The sequence below is a fragment of the Notolepis coatsorum genome (assembly GCF_963971535.1).
Source record: "Notolepis coatsorum genome assembly, chromosome: 1".
Lineage (NCBI taxonomy): Eukaryota > Metazoa > Chordata > Actinopteri > Aulopiformes > Paralepididae > Notolepis > Notolepis coatsorum.
The window spans coordinates 148,453,009-148,469,915 of record NC_140165.1 but is presented as its reverse complement, the minus strand read 5'-3'; the positions used below and the strand labels follow the sequence as shown (position 1 = coordinate 148,469,915).

The window sequence follows — 16,907 nt, the reverse complement described above, 5'->3', positions numbered from 1 at the left end:
ACGTAGCCGCCCTGAAATCATGATTATTAACCTCTTAAGCCTGATCGGACCGGTACCAGTATGAGATTTATTTCACATCACAAATAGATCAATACAGTCCGTATTAAGTGATGTTGTTAACTTGTTTCTTTTTCAAATGTAGCCAAGAGTAAAGACCCTAACCCTATCAAAACAGCAGTCAAAGTGTATATTTTCAGCACTACGTTTGTTTAGCAATGATTTTAAGTGGTATTAGCGAAATATGAGCTTATACAAATCTTTGTGCATTTCATCAGAAACCGGATGATTTAGATGCAAGGACATGATGCCGTCATTAAATCGTTGTAGTCCTAAGAAAGAGGAGACCCAGGGCTTTCGATGGACATACAAATTTCACAAAACTACACTACCCAGCTCACACCAGCCACAGTCAAAGCTGCAGCTGCTTGACGTGAAAAATAAATATTGACGTGAAAATCGTGATTATATCTCACAGGTCAAACAAACCTAAACGTTATTGCCATAAAATACAACATATATATATATGGGGAGCTCCAGTAGCTCACCGCGTACCTCGGACGCTATTTCGGCGTCGGAGACAACCGTGCGCGTCACGGATCTGGGGTACACGAGTTCGACTCCCGGACTCGCCGTATTTTCTCAGAGTGTCTTTCCCCCGATCTATACCCCATTCAACCTGTTTCTGTCGGTCATGCTTGACCAGAAAAAAAGCGATAAACGCTAAAAGAACCAGCTGACTGGTCAAAGTTTAAAAAAAAAAAATACAACATATATTGTTTCTTTACCTTTCTGTGAACGTCTAGAAAAAAACGCTTCACAATCCGGTAGAAAATGGCAGAGCTATGGACATGATACAAAAGTAACTGTACTTACAGTAGATTTCATTCAAGGTCTTTGCTGCCCTGTAACAGGTGCCTGGTGGTACTAAATCCAGATTTAACTCTCCACTTGAAAGAGGAGTTTTGGCCCGATCCATAGATGTATGACGTGGCCATAATAAGGTAATTTATAGGCCTGATATTCTATATTCATATTTCAAATGGCATGTGTCCGGATGGCAAAATTCAGTACTGTATCTACAAAAAAACCTGTAAATCATCTGCCCTTTATTAATTTGCTTAGATCTTTAGTACACTTGATCTCAAGAAGGTGCTGAATAAGCTCAGTGGCCAGTTTCACTTCTGGTCAATGTTACCATGGTGTTATTCACTGTCAAAGATGGAAACAAATATCTTTTATAATAATTTATATTATATTGATTCATTACAATTTACTCAAGAATAGTAACAGACACAATATTTCGGACACTGGGAATACATTCCATGAGGTGCATAGATGTCCCTAGATACCAAGAACATGTAAATAGTGCACAAACTACAGTATGTAGAAATTAACTGGTTAGTCAGTGATGGACTATGAACAATGCCTGTCAAATGAGCCATACTATTGTCTCCATAGCTATAATACAGAACACACGATGTGTCTAAAATGGTCAATAATGCTGGCGCCATTGAGTAAAGATGGGAAAAGAGCATGGCGCTCAATGAGTTAAAGACGAGCTTGTGGCCGATGGTGGTGCCAAGGTATTTATACTCCTCAATGCGCTCTATTGTCTGGCCATTTATCTCCAGGGCCGGGGGAGTTGTCGGGTCACGCCTGAAGTCCACCAGCAGTTCCTTAGTTTTGCTGGGGTTTAGGTCCAGGAAGTTGTTCTCACACCACTCTGCAAACCTGTCCATTACTCCAATGATGTGGTCATTGGAGTTAGTGGTATCAACGATAACTGTGTCATCAGAGTACTTGATGAAAAGCATCTCAGGGTCTGAGCTGCTATCATCTGTAGATAGGGTGAACCATCCTTGTGGTTCGCCGGTAGATACAGTTCTGTTAGAGCTGTAGTTGCCGTTGAATCTAACGGTCTGGTGTCTATCTGTGAGGAAAGAAAGAATGAGCAGTATGAGGTGGGGGTTGAGTTTCACGCGGTCTCCCAGGTACTGCACAGCACCCTCTCTCACCTTGACCGTCAGAAGGGGGGCTATGTGAGACTGTTGTTCATTGACTACAGCTCAGCGTTCAACACCATAGTCCCCACCAGACTGGTGGACAAGCTGATCGAGCTGGGTCTGAGCTCCGCCCTGAGCGCCTGGGTACTGGACTTTCTGAGCAAAAGACCCCAGGCGGTCAGGGTGGGGGGTCAGACCTCCAACACCATCACCCTGAGCATCGTGTCCCCCCAGGGCTGTGTTCTGAGCCCCCTGCTGTACTCACTCTACACACACGATTGTGTGGCCAAGTTCAGCTCCAACTCCATAGTGAAGTTCGCAGACGACGCGGTGGTGGTGGGGCTGATCTCGGACAACGACGAGAAGGCCTACCGGGAGGAGGTTGAGGTACTGGAACGCTGGTGCCAGGACAACAGCCTGCTCCTGAACATTGGTAAAACCAAGAAGCTGATCGTGGATTATAGGAGAGGACAGCAGGAGACACACACACCACTGAGGATTAACGGGGCTACCGTGGACAGGGTGAGCAGCTTTAAGTACCTGGGGGTCCACATCTCAGAGGATCTGACATGGTCAACACACATAGACACAGTAGTAAAGAAGGCGAAGCAGTGCCTCTACCACCTGAGACAGTTAAGGAAGTTCAGAGTATCGGGGAAGATACTCCAGTCCTTCTACTCAGGAGCTGTAGAGAGCATCTTGACCGGAAACATCACTGCCTGGTATGGAAACAGCACGGCACAGGACAAGAAGGCCCTACAGAGAGTGGTGCGCTCAGCCGAGCGTACCACGGGTATTGCACTACCTCCCCTGCAGATTCTATACAACAAGAGGTGCAAATCCAGAGCCTGCAGAATAATGAAAGACCCCCACCACCCCAATAACAGCCTGTTCCAGCTGCTGAGGTCAGGCAGACGCCTGCGAACCCCAGCTACTAGGACAGAGAGGCTTAGGCTCAGCTTCTTCCCCCAGGCCATCAGAGCCTTGAACAATGAACATTGAGTGCCACAGAACACTGAACTATCCACACACAAGCACACATGAGCACACACATGACACGCACGCTGTGCACTAGCAGCCACTTTAACATGAGCGGGCACACACTCATGCCGCACTCACCCACACTTATTGCCAAAAGGAAATGCCACTTTAAATTAGTATAGCAACAGTAACAGTGTATTGCACTACCAAAGCTACCTAGCATGTCCTATATGCTCTGTAAATAACTATGTACAGATACCGAGATGTCACACCATGTTACCTGTTACCTGTTATTGCACAATGTTGTTTTAATTGGATTCTATTATATGTTAGTTGTACCACTGTATTGCACATCGTTGCGGGCAAGACCACCCGCATTTCATTGTATACTTGTATGCCGTGACAAATAAAACTCTTGACTTGACTTGAGTTTCTGTCCCATCAGATGAGGTTGCACAGTGTTAAATGCACGTGAGAAGTCCACAAATACCATCCTGACAAAGGACTTGGACTTCTGCAGCTGTGTGTAGGTGTGATGCAGCAGGGTTATCACTGCATCATCCACACCTCTCTGCTGCTTGTATGCTAACTGGAGTGGGACTGCGTGCCCACTAACCTCCCTCTGTAGCTGAGGTATAGAATGAGCCTTTCATCAAGCTCTTCATCACCAGAGATGTTAAAGCTACAGGGCGGTAGTCATTATTGCAGGTGGGGTTACTTTTCTTAGGGACTGGGCAAATGATGGAGGACTTCCATATGGTTGGTATGGAGTGTTCAGACAAAGATCGGAACCTGCGCCCCCAAAAGTGGCCATTTTAGTTTTAGTTTTAGAGGACTGCATACTTTTTTTGCAAACCAAAATACTATTCTTTATACTTATAGCACATGCATGAGCCTGGTGCTAATGAAATAGAGTAACATAGGTCTGAACTTGAGTTGTAGAAAAACTTGTTACTCATATTTTTCTGTAGTAGTTAGTAGTCCAGAAGTAGTATTTTCAAAAAAAATTGTATGGCTGAAAAGACAGTCCATAGCCTGAAGTCTTGTGTAGTACATGTCCAAATTTCATAAAAATCCGTTCAGAAATTAGTGATTAGAAACAGTTTTGGTAAAAGGTGAGAGAGCTCAGAAAACGATTTTCTCATAGACTTCAATGCATTCAACAGAGAATTCTCTTCCTGTTTTGGCTTGTGAGTTTTCACCTACTGTAGATGCCCGATTCGCTCATTCCCACCTGGGATAACATTGGAAAGCCCTACTCATTGGTTATAACCCTGTCCAATCATTTTCGAGATCACCAAATGATTGACAGAGGTAGAGGCTTGAGAGTCGGGAGTCGTATTTAAAAAAATAAAAAGTCTGCCGTGTACTTCGGCGCATGCCTCATATATCATATATATATATATGTAACTCAAGAACCGCTGAACAGATTTTGTCAGCTGTCGACAGGCAAAAAATAGGGCTTTAATTCAATCTATATATTGTATTGAAAAATATGCACACCGAGCCGCTAGAGGCCGCCAAAGTGCGGGTGGGCAAATCGTCTTCAAGAGGGCCCACATGTGGGCTGTTGCAGGCTAAGAGGGGTTACAGAAGACCTCAGCCAGCTGCTTATGACAAACCTTCAGCAAGCGCCCACTGATGTTGTCAGGACCTGGGGCCTTATAAGGGTTATATTATCGTATAGCTTACGCTCTGCTCTATTGGAACTATCCCTTTATCCAATCTAATAATGAATAATTTTCTCCACATGCACACACCCATCCGCCTGGCCACACCCACATCCGCTCCTCTACATAAGCGGGGTCGTGGCCACACCATCAGCTCCTTACCTATTTTCACCACCATAAAGTGTCTGTAACACACCACTTTAAGTTTAGTGCCAAAATAGTTGTTGGAAAGGAGCTACGTTGACATTGTATCTTTGTTTTTTTTCCTCTCTCGCAAATTTACAAAGAAACTAAGAGATAATGTTTTCACCGTCGGAGGGTCTAGACGCTCACAACGTTACCCTCCACCAGCGCTTCACTATTGCAGCGTCCTCTGTGCGTCGTGGGACGTCTCTGGCTCCATGGTCGTGGCAGCCAGGTGTGCCTGGGCGGCGCCCGGTGATGAGTTTGCCTCGCCGAGGGGCCGTTGAGCCTCCATCTCCTGTGAGATGGCCGGGTTCCGGCCCTGGTTCCCCCGCTAGTGGACAGTCGGCCGATAGGCCGACAGCACCTCTGGTGGCAGAGGATTTGCGTCGCAGACTCTTTGTCTCGGCTCGCTCTCGTCGTAAGGCGGCGAGCAGCAGGGGTGAACGGCCTGGTTTTAGTGTTGTGCTGGAGCCGAACGAGAGTTCTCTTGCCTCTTCTCCATTTCCGATGGAAACTGAGGATTACATGGAGGGGGCGGGAGCTCTCTTGTTCGAAGCCCCAGTAGAGACGTATCACTCTCCCCCTCGGGGAGTGGCAGGGAGTGCTGCGTCTCCTTGGGGTCCCTTGTACTCCAGGGTTGGGTTAGAACCTCCGACCCCGAGACAAGATGCCCAGCTATCTGCCGCGTCGGACGTTGGCGCCCGAGGCAGCCTCCCGTACGCGAGGGACGCAAGTGACGTGGAGGAAGGTATGCAAGGGGAGTTGCTTGCCTTGTTCCCCGAGCTCATGGCGGCCGCCGCAGCCGCTAATGGCGTGGCATTGCCGCAGCCACTGCCGGCACCTGTTCCTGATGACATGATAGGTCATCTCTGGCAACGTCGTCCTGTGAGAGAGACGGTGTTGTCTGCCCATTCTTCCCAGCAATGGAGGCTTACGTGGCACAGGGACAGGTAATCTCCCGCATCATTGGCCTTACCTCCGCCTACGTGCCAGTCACGTGTTTGGTGGGTTTGGTCCAGGGGCTTAAGGACGGGGTGCCTCGGCTTGATAGCCCGATGGCAGCCATACTTTGCCCCGAAATGGTGTGGGAGCCGTTAAGGAAGCCGGTTCCCCAGGGGAAATCGGCTAGGCAGTTGGCATCGTGGAGTGACCAGGTGTACATCGCCTCGACTCAGAGCCTGGCTGCGACCTCCAACATCGCGCAGCTGGCACGCTTCATGTCGGGGCTGATGGTGGGCGGGTCGGTATTGGATGACCATCAACGATACCTTCACGCCCAGGCGGCTGGAGCCATCCTGCACCTTACCCAGCTGCAGGCGATAGCCGCCGAGAAGGTGCGCGCCCTGGCCACTTTCATTCAGTGCCACCTTTGGCTGGAGCAGGCGTGAGTGCCGGACCAGAGGAGGATTCTGCCCCCCTCTCCGATGCTGGATTATTCGGGTCGGCCATGCAGCAGATGACGGCAGCCTGCAGGGAGATGGAGGAGGAGCACTCCGTGCTCCAGCCACATTTCCCCCGACCCGATGCCACCGGTGATGTCCGGAAGAAGCAACGCCGGCAGAGGGCCGCGACCGTTGCCTCCGTCACCACCGCCACCACTGCTGGGCCTTCAGCGAAGAAGGCCAGGAGTGGAGGGAGTGCCGCGACCGCTGCAGCCAGTCGTCCCACGCCCGGAGGGTACGGTAGGGATCGACGTGACCAGGCTCCCCAGCACCGTCCCTCCGGGCCGGCTCCCCGTGGGGGCAAACAGCGCTCTGCACGCGGCAGGCGGCGCTAGTGACTCCCCTGTTTACCCCTGTCCCCCCCAACATATGATTTTCGTTATTAAATAAAAAGTCCCTCCTGGTGAGGGACTGTTTTTAGTTACAAAACATGTGTTTATTCACTATATATTGGGCATACGATGTATAACCCTCACCTAGCTGTGGGGTTGTGTGCTTGCTTAGGGAGTGGGGCAGTTTTCTTTGAAAATTGTTTTCTGGTCGCTATATACAGTATATGTGTGCTTAGCAAGGCCTGTGGCTAGCACTCGGTTAAAAGACTTGTCTTCTCTCATCATAAAAGACGGCATTATTCTTGCAGTAGTAAGAGTGAACCTTTCTTATCTGAGGGGGTTGTGTGTATTCTGTTACGTTTGGGAAACATGGCATAGAGTCCACAACTAGGTTGAGTGTTAGCCTACAGAAGTAATCACATATGTAGCTTGTACCGAGGTCTTTGGACCCTCTCTTTAACGTCTGTTGTTTTTTTCTTTACTTGGTAAAGGTATAAAAATGCGGGTGGCGAGTTCGCACATGAGCCTAAAGCCTTGTATAAAAACCAGTTTTTTACACAAACGAGTTTATCGTCTGTGGCTGGCGTGCAACTGTTAAGCTTATCCTAGAGGATATACGCTTTTTCATGTAGCATGCTAGATAACTGGTATCATGCGCTGCTTGTTGTTTTCATCGTATCCGGGGTGTGGGTTCATAGGGGGTGAACTGATAAACCCCTCCCCCCTTTTACTGATTGGCCAGGGGGTTGGACCTCCTGTTCGTCGGTCTTCCTGTCACGCTGTGGGGTCAACGCGTCACAGGGAGGGGAAAGGGAGTTGGCAGCCTAACCCTAACCCTAACCCTAACCCTAACCCTAACCCACGCCATATTTGGATAGGTGGGTCACGGGATTTCCCTGGCCATAGAATACGTCACTGGGCGCGTTTCTATTGGTCATGAGACTTCCGTGAGTTCTTTCAGGCTCCATGCTATGGACCACTGTCATTGTCAAGATTGGGTGATGCGATGCATTGGAAACTGTTCGTTTTCTGCTCTGCTCTCTATTTAAATATGTATTGAGCTTTTGGTCACGTGGCTCAATGTTTACATATATCTTTTCAATTGTTACTCACGTGGAAGGTCTCTCTGGGGGATTCCCTGTCTTCCCTCTTATATACAGAGCGGTGTTGACAGGGTTTTTTCCATCGGACGCGTCATATGGGACCCATATCTGTGTCTTGTTTGGCCGGCTTCCTGCCGCTCGTCCCAGACGGCATGGAGGGAACGTTGTCTGGTTTCTTATTAGAATTACCATTGATGTGTTTTTTGGGTCTCGATGTGTACATAGCGCTGGCCCTGGGTGCTTTCGGTGTGGAACCACGTCATGGGCTGGCGCGCCTTGTTTGCTCGTTCATAGAAACTGCGTTTTTTTATGCGAGCGACTGGGAAGGAGATTTAATCTCTTCCGAGCGTCAGTGTACTAGGTTAGACTCGACGACTCACGTTCATCTCCGGGGGAGATGACGGAGTAGATCAAAGCATTGGCGGAGGGGTGTCACACCCATGGGGTGGGCCACCAGGTGCAGTGCATTCACGTACTGACCATCTTGGTGGCGCCCTCTGTGATGTTTTGGATCGACATGCGTACCTATCCCCCTCTTAGGACTGGGGATGGCGGCGTGACTAGGACACGGGACTGGTTCTGGTCGCGCCGGACCAGGTCAGTTAACCTGTTGTCCGCCGGGGCGCAGATCTGCTGTTCTGGTACCCTGAAGGACTTTGTGCTTTTCCGGGGGGGAAATGCCGAGTCGGCCCATGTGCTTGGTCCATATTGTGTTGTACCTTGCGCTGTGCTAAGGGGCCTGGTCCTTCTCCATTCGTTTTTGCCCCTCCCTTTCGACCCCGTCTGCCCGCGAGTGTGCCCCTGCACCTTTCATGATGTCTGCCAATCGTGTCAGCCTTCTCTTGAACATCGACCTCACTGGAGGGGTCGGGTTTGTGGAGGTTGCGACATGGTGCACAGCATACCGAACGCCCCTTCCGCCGGGGTGCTGTTTCACAGTAGACCCCTTAGGCGCCTGTCTAGTCTGCAGTGCTCTGGGCACAGGTCGAGATATGCTCTTGGAGCTTGTTGCCTGGATTGAGGGATCAACCTCTTTGGGGGTTGTCTCCCCGGTGCGCCGACTGGCCCCACAGTGTTGTGGGGGTGTAGCTTCTTGTGGAGTGCTTCAGGGCGGCGTGCCGTAGGGGGGAAGGGCCTGCTCTTGGATTGGGCCCTGTCCGATACGCTGGTGATGTGGGGGGTGGTGTCACCAGTGACCGTCTGGTGGGGTCCCGATGCTATGGCATCGTTGGCCTCACCGGGCCCCCTTTTTCGGGGGGTCCTGGCCCTCAGGCTGTTCCTGGGGCTGGGTCCTCCTCCGCGCTCCGCTGCTACGACGAAATTATTCATTATTAGATTGGATAAATTGATAGTTCCAATTAGGGCTGTCCCCGACTAAGGATTTGGATGGTCGACTAGGATTGGCCAAAATTTGCCGTTAGTCGACTATTGGTCAACGTAAAAAATAAAAAATAAAAAATAAAATGATAATATTTTTAATTTTTTTATTTATTTTTGTATTATTCCATTTGGGCTGTGGGGGGTGCTTAATGTCTGAAGGAGTCGACTGAAGGCTTCTTGTCCTCTGCAAAAGCATGCAATTTGTCCACTGATGGATACATCTTGATATTTGTCTAGTATAGTGTGTTCATTAAATGGGTGAAATCCTCTTTCAGTGCCTCTGTGCCTGTTTTCGTAGGCAGTTAGCCTCTGGTATGCGTGCCATTAGCGTTAGCCACGCTTCTATGACTCTTTTCTTTTGAAAAAAATGATAAAAAAAAATATATATATATATATATATATATATATAAAAAAAATATTAATATTTTTTTTTTATTATTATATTCGACTAAGAGGTTGGCCAGTCGACTACAGCCCCTTTCGACCGATTAGTCGACTAATCGATTAATAGGGGTCAGCCCTAGTTCCAATAGAGCAGAGCGCTCGCTATACTCATATAACTAGGGTTATAGAATAACCTGACGTTTGTTCTCTTGAGCACCCTTTCCACCTCACTTGGGTGAAACTCTAGGTTGGTGTTAGTCGCTGTTTTACACAGGAGATTGGTGGTCAGCTCCTCCCTCTCCTGAGTGAAGGTCTGTGTATCAAACCTGCAGTAGAAGCTGTTCAGGTTCTCTGCAAACTCCACACATTCCTCTGTTCTTAAATGGGACAGGGGTCTATTGTTTTGCAGGCCAGCAAGTGTCTTGACACCTTTCCTGGCATCTCTGGCTTTGCCCTCCTGGAAGAGCCTTTCCACCTTCTCCTTGTACTCCCTTTTGGCCTCTTTAATTTACTTGTTTAACCTGGCCTGAATCAGTTTTGCCTCCTGTTTCCGGAGGTGAATGCAATTTTTTTCTGATTAAGTGTATGTTTTAGTTTCTTTGTAATCCAGGGTTTATTGTTTGAAAAAACTTTAACAGTCTTTTTTGGAATAATCATGTCTTCACAAAAAAGAATGTAGTCAGTAATGACCTCAGTAGCCTCCTCCAGACTGGTCCCATCTGTGAACATTTCCCAGTCAGTACAGTCATAGCAAGCCTGCAGAGTCTCACTAGCCTCATCATTCCACTGCTGCACCTGCCTTTTGACAGCTCCCTCTCTTTGTAATGTAGTGCGGTAAGCGGTACAGTATGTACTTTTAGGCAAATATTAGAAATGGCTAGGGCGTAAGAGGTTAAACACGATTACTCGACTTGAAGACATTTTAAAATAACTGGAGAAAAGCAGCGTGGCTCCCTCCTCCCTCAGGGAGGGAGCTGAAACTAGTGTTTGGGCTTGGGGGGAGGGGCAGAGCACACTGCTGTGAAGGAAGGGTGCACTGCATTTACAACACAAGACAAAATGAGAGCAACATGGCACAATAATCATTTTATCTTGATTGTCTTGTTTTCATGATCGTGGGAAGACAAAATCCTAATTTAAATTGGAACTTGATTAATCGCCCAGCCCTCCATCAGACCCCCATTTTATAAGGGACCCCCATCTGAGAAGATCATTTGTTATTAGATATGATAAAGTCCTGAATTCCATTGCTGTCAATACTGTAGTTGAGAAGATAACAGTGGAGAGCAGTATATTATCTCATTATGTAAACCAGATCGACATTGTAAATAAGAAACCTGTTCTTAATGTTTTATCTGGCTAAATAAAGGTTAAATACAATTTAAAAAAAACTTCAGGTGAATGAAAAAGTGATTAAACTTTTATTAAACTATTCCCTGAAACCTCCTCAAGGACCCCATGCTGAGAACCACTGCTCTACTCTACTACTGCTCAATCACCTCTCTCTCTACACTGCAAGCACCACCCCTGGGCCGTGTGCCTGTTTTCACAGTACCTTCCCATCGATCCACTGTTTAATTGAACTGACAACTGAATGCTGAGTTATCCTGTGAATGACAATGGAAAGAAGATTTCCGGGTAATAGTGTATGAGCACAGGACCAAAACACAAGACAGTAGCCGCTGCTATTATCAGGAGGGGATGCCTTGTGTAGTTTATTATTTTATTATCCAGAGAGTTAATCAGCATTGGCCTTTCACTGGGAACCAGGCAGCTCAAAATGAGATGTCCCCATCAAAGCTGGCCTGTATCCCCCCACACACACACCCACACACCCTGGATATGCCTTGTCTAGCTATGTAACTCTAATCCAATCAAGAGTTACCACTTCAATTTTCATCGACGATGAGCTGACAAGGCTTGGATGCATCAAACCCATCGCCTCCACAGCGAACAAGTATTACATCACTGACCAGCTCCTCTGTTCTTCTGCAGATTGAGCTCCTACTGTAGCTGCGGCGGCGCCACGATATCCTCGCCGGGGACGGGAGCGAAAGGGTGCAAAGGTGCAGCTGGATATTCTAAGATTAGTGTGTGTAGAATTAAAAGAGATTTTATCTGTGTCAATGTGTTCTACCAGTGCACGTTCCCTGGTGGCCTGGGAACCATATCCCCTGACGGGGCTATAATAAGCACCAGAAGGAGTCTCCAGAAGGCCAGACCACACAATACACACTGCACTTGAATAATATAATAGTATAATATATTATACACTTTGTAAAGAGAAATACTTACAGCTATGGGTGGGGGAAATATATAAAAATATTCCAAAAATAAAAAAATGTCAGCTGTCTTGTGATATAGTTTAAACTTTCTCAGACCTATAAATCAGTAGCTCACTCACACAAGTCCTACAGATTTCCAAGATTAGTCAAGCATAAAGACAATCTAGAATCAAATCTATCCAGTTGCCTAGATAATCGTGAATAATTGAGAATTGATTTTAAATCGAATCATGACAGCAAGAATAAAGATGAGATCCTTACTTACAGAACAGTGTGACTTTGAATACATGCTTTGTCCATTGTACTGCGAGAGCTGAGAGAGTCCAACATTTGACCGTATGGTGTTAGCCATAATAAGATGGTGAGAAGGTCAGAGAGAAGGGTGAGGAGGAGGGACCAGCTATTCACCCTCAGGCAAGTGACAGTACGATCACATCTATGACCCTACCCTCTATCTGTCACCATTACTCCACCAGCAATCATGCTCACTTATGTGTGAGTGCGTGTGTGTGTGTGTGTGTGTGTGTGTGTGTGTGTGTGTGTGTGTGTGTGTGTGTGTGTGTGTGTGTGTGTGTGTGTGTGTATGTGTGTGTGTCCGTGTGAGTGAGTGTGTGTACATGTATGTGTGCACACACTCAAATGTGTGTACATTTGTATATGTGTGTATACACACATGTACTTGATCATGATGAACATGAGGTATCATAAATCACAAAAGCTGACTTTGTCTATTTTGCTGCTATCTATTTTTTGCTTATTGTATGTACCGTGCATGATAACTGGTATTGAATTGAGTTGTCCTAGCGAGACAACAGGTCGAAACCCCTGGACAGAAGAGTGATAGTTTCGGAGTACCCAGACCACACCCAAGCTTGCGGTAATGTACCTAAAGTATATCCCGTACTGAGGGGCGTGGCCTCCAGGGCTTCTCTTGGTGTCAAAACAGTTTTTTTTTGTTATGGAATAATAACACAATTATCAAGTTTGCTGACGACACAGTCGTGGTGGGCCTGATCTCTGCAAACGACGAGAGGGCCAACCTGGAAGAGGTAGAGGACCTGGCGCGGTGGTGTCAGGAGAACAGCCTCTCCCCGAACGTCAGCTAAATGAAAGAGATGATTGTGGACTTTAGGAGGTCGGGGGCCAGGGACTACAGCCCCCTTAGCATCGACGGGGCACCGGTCGAGAGAGTGAGCAGTTTTAAGTACCTCGGAGTCCACATATCCGAGGACTTGACATGGACCACACACATTGACAGTGTAGTGAAGAAGGCACGGCAACGCCTCTACTTCCTCAGGCGCCTAAGGAAGTTCAACGTGAGTCAGAAGATCCTCAAGAACTTCTACTCGTGCACAATAGAGATCATCCTGACTGGTAACATCACCTCCTGGTTTGGAAATAGCACCGCACAAGACCGCAGCAGACTACAGAGAGTGGCCCATTCAGCCGGGCACACAACTGCCTCTTTGAACTGCTGCCGTCAGGCAAGCGCTACCGGAGCCTCATGGTCAGTACAGAGAGACTCAGAAGGAGCTTCTATCTCCAGGCCATCAGGATGCTCAATGACAATGATACTATGTAACAACCCATCATCTACACACACTGCACACACATCCACATGTACACACTCACTTTAAACAAACACTCACCTTACCACTCACTTTATTCACTTTATACCACCTGCAGCTAAATGTGACGAAGACCAGGGAACTGGTGGTGGAGCTGGGGAGGAGGAGGAGGAGTGCACCTGTGACCCCCGTTTCCATCAGGAGAGTCGATGTGGACATGGTTGAGGAGTACAAATACCTCGGTGTGCACATCGACAACAAACTGAACAGGTCAAAACACGCAGAGGCACTGTACAAGAAGGGCCAGAGCCGACTCTACTTCCTCAGAATGCTGAGATCCATCAATGTCTGTACAAGGATGTTGAGGATGTTCTATGAGTCGTGGTGGCGGGCGCCTTCTTGTACGCTGTGACCTGCTGGGGCAGCGGACTGAGAGCAGGGGACACAAACAGGCTGGATAAGCTGGTCAGGAAGGCCAGTAGCGTGGTTGGGGTGGAGCTGGACTCCCTAGCGAGGGTGGCGGAGAGGAGGAGCCTTGCTAAGCTCCAGGCCATCAGGGAAAACCCCTCCCACCCACTATACACAGACTTGGCTGACAGGAGGAGCATGTTCAGTGCTAGGCTCACACTACCTAAATGCAGCACTGAACGGCACAGGAAGTCCTTCATTCCAACAGCCATCAGACTATACAATGCATCACTGTGCCTCACTGCATCACTGAGCACAGAGTGACAGTTACCATCTTCCTGGACTCTTACTTTTGAAACAGCACTGTGCAATATTACACCTACTGTAGACTTCAGTATATTTTACTGTATTTATTTACTGTATATTGTATTCCATTTTTAATCTATTTTATTCTATTCTTATCTTAGGCAATTTGATTTGTTTTGTTATTCTTATTCGTGACCTGTTCTGTCTAAATGTTTAATGTTGAGCGATTTGCAGTGTCAAATTTCCCTCTGGATAATAAAAGTATTTCTATTCTATTCTATTTAGACACTTTAACACACTTTATATTTATCTATTATTAAAGAGATTTGCACCCTACCCCAAGCTTTGTACCTCTGCATTCTACCTCACTGTTACTCATTTTTACTCTGTATTGTATATATTGACTTTACCTACTTTTTACTTCTTAATTTTTTACTTACTTTCTCTTTACTGTATGTAGCACACTCTCAGGGGCTCATAAGAAACAAGCATTTCATTATAAAGTATTCTGTATTTTGTTCTGACAAATAAAAACAAACTTGAACTATGGAGTAATTTTCGAGTACAAATTACTAGTGGGTTAAAGTCCCTGTGGGTTAAAGTCCCTGTGGGTTAAAGTTGCTGTGGGTTAAAGTCCCTGTGATCATTAATCAATAAAGCTACAGATGTGTATTAGTGATAATCAAACCATAAACAAAGAGGCCTATTGGGATGTTAGATCCTAATGTGAAAAACTATTTAATGTTCTGTGCCTTTTATTATGTATAATGTCCAGGTAAAAATGACTGGAATTATCCTCTAAATCAGGGCAATAATTTCTGGCCTGTCAGTTTATTTTGAGAATATGATATTTATTTTATTTTCATCATATAATTTTTATTATATGCATACTTTATGTTTTATCCATGTTGAGAGTGAATAACAGGTATAGGCAGTGAGGTGCAATGTACCATGTATATAGGCTTGCTCAAAGTGAGGTGGACAGCGCGTGGTGCTGAAATGGGAAACACGCATACATGAAATAAAAACACCAGTTCAGTAAGTCAATGTCTATCTATGTCTGTCACTATAGCCAATTGAAATGCTAGAAATGCTCACGTGGACTCGGAGAACCAAGGGAAATTGCGCGCGCTGCTTTCACTTTCTGTTTTGCGCCAGCTGTCATCAGAGATCAGAGAGTCAGAGCCTCGTGTCTCTGAGTCGCGATGGATAAGTTAACCAATGGAAATACCAACTGAGGAGCCAGAAGAGTTGAAACTACGACCTCCAAGACACATAAACAAAACCAGGAGTCACACTTAAAATACGGGTTTATCGCAACAGGTGACTCACGTGTTGACGTCCTCTCTGCATAATATGTGGCGACAAGCTAGCAAACGAGGCAATGAAGCATGACAACTGTGTTCAAGTTGGCAGAAGTTAAAGTAGCTGCATTCAATGCGAGTGGACATTTGACATGTTTCAAACATTAGCAGGGATTTTGGAGGACCGAAACAGAAACAATAAGCCCAGGGCAGGGCTGCATTATGGTGAGTTGTGTTTTTCATGCATTCTGTTCTGTTCATGTGTTATAATAATAATAATACAGCCGTGGTGCTGCATGAAAATCAAATGCCCATCCTACTGATGTGTTATGCACCCGAGAGGCACTTTATAATAGAAAAAAGACAAAGGTATAATGTTCAGTGCAAACATGTAGATGTCGTTTACAGTTTATTATGCCACCTATGCAGTAGGGATGTGCATCTCCATCACTGAGGCCGATGCGATGCGCATCTCGATACGGTGCCAACGATACGATACATTAACGATACATTTGAAGCACCGGGCGATGCGATGCGATACGATTCACCCCCTGTTGAGATACGATACGATTCGATACGACTTGATTCAACATAATGCGATTCGGGGCGATACGATGCGATTCAACACGATGCAAAATAATGATAACATTTTATGGTATGACAGAGGATTTGGTTGTATTCCTTATATGCAGCTTATATTATTATTAAAAATTAAATAATCTACTGTAAGACCATTTATATATAAAACTCTTGGGTGCCTAAGAAGACTTTTGCATAGTACTGTCTTTTCTATCCACTTTAGCTAAAAACACACACACAATGTATATACACACTACTGTGAGACAATAATAATCATACACAAAAGGATAATGGCTTATAGCAGACTTAATTATTTTATGAGAGAGAGAGAGAGAGAGAGAGAGAGAGAGAGAGAGAGAGAGAGAGAGAGAGAGAGAGAGAGAGAGAGAGAGAGAGAGAGAGAGCCCCTCCCCGTCTGAGTTGCCGTCGACAGTTGATGATGTCACACACACTAGACTATGATGTAAACAACACACGGAGCCTGCCTGGATGCTTGTATGCCCGATGCATGAAGCGATATAATTAAGAAACGAATAGCCAATAAATGTGAAGTTATCTTTGAACCCCTGTTGTCAAGCGTCTTCAATATACCCCCCCCCCCCCCTCCTCACTAATGGAACTGGTGCTGCAGAGTCACGTTAGTTAGTTAGTTAGTTAGACACTTTAGTTTAGCGTTAGCTGAACGGCTAACTAGCGTTAGCCATGTTGATCAATTCTGTCTCCTCCTCGACTTCCACTGTTTGTTGAAAACTGTGACGCGGCTCTCGCCTTATGTAGTAGCGAAGCAATAGTATCTGCTGTGTGTGCAGTCACAGTGCACTGCTCACAGAAGTGGATGAGAGGAAATTATATGAATGCATCGGTTTTGACCGACGCAAAGACGCTACAACAAGATACATCGCGAGTTCAGCCTGAAATGTTGCCGATGCGGACTTATTCCACCGGTGCACTCGCATCGTGAACGTTTATGCCGGCG

General features: G+C 46.5%; 1 protein-coding gene across 1 annotated transcript in view; it reads right to left on the bottom strand.

Moving 5' to 3' along the window:
* rimbp2b (RIMS binding protein 2b) overlaps positions 1 to 16,907 on the bottom strand; it is a gene marked incomplete at its 3' end in the record, with an annotated part of 270,407 nt that overhangs the window by 159,377 nt on the left and 94,123 nt on the right.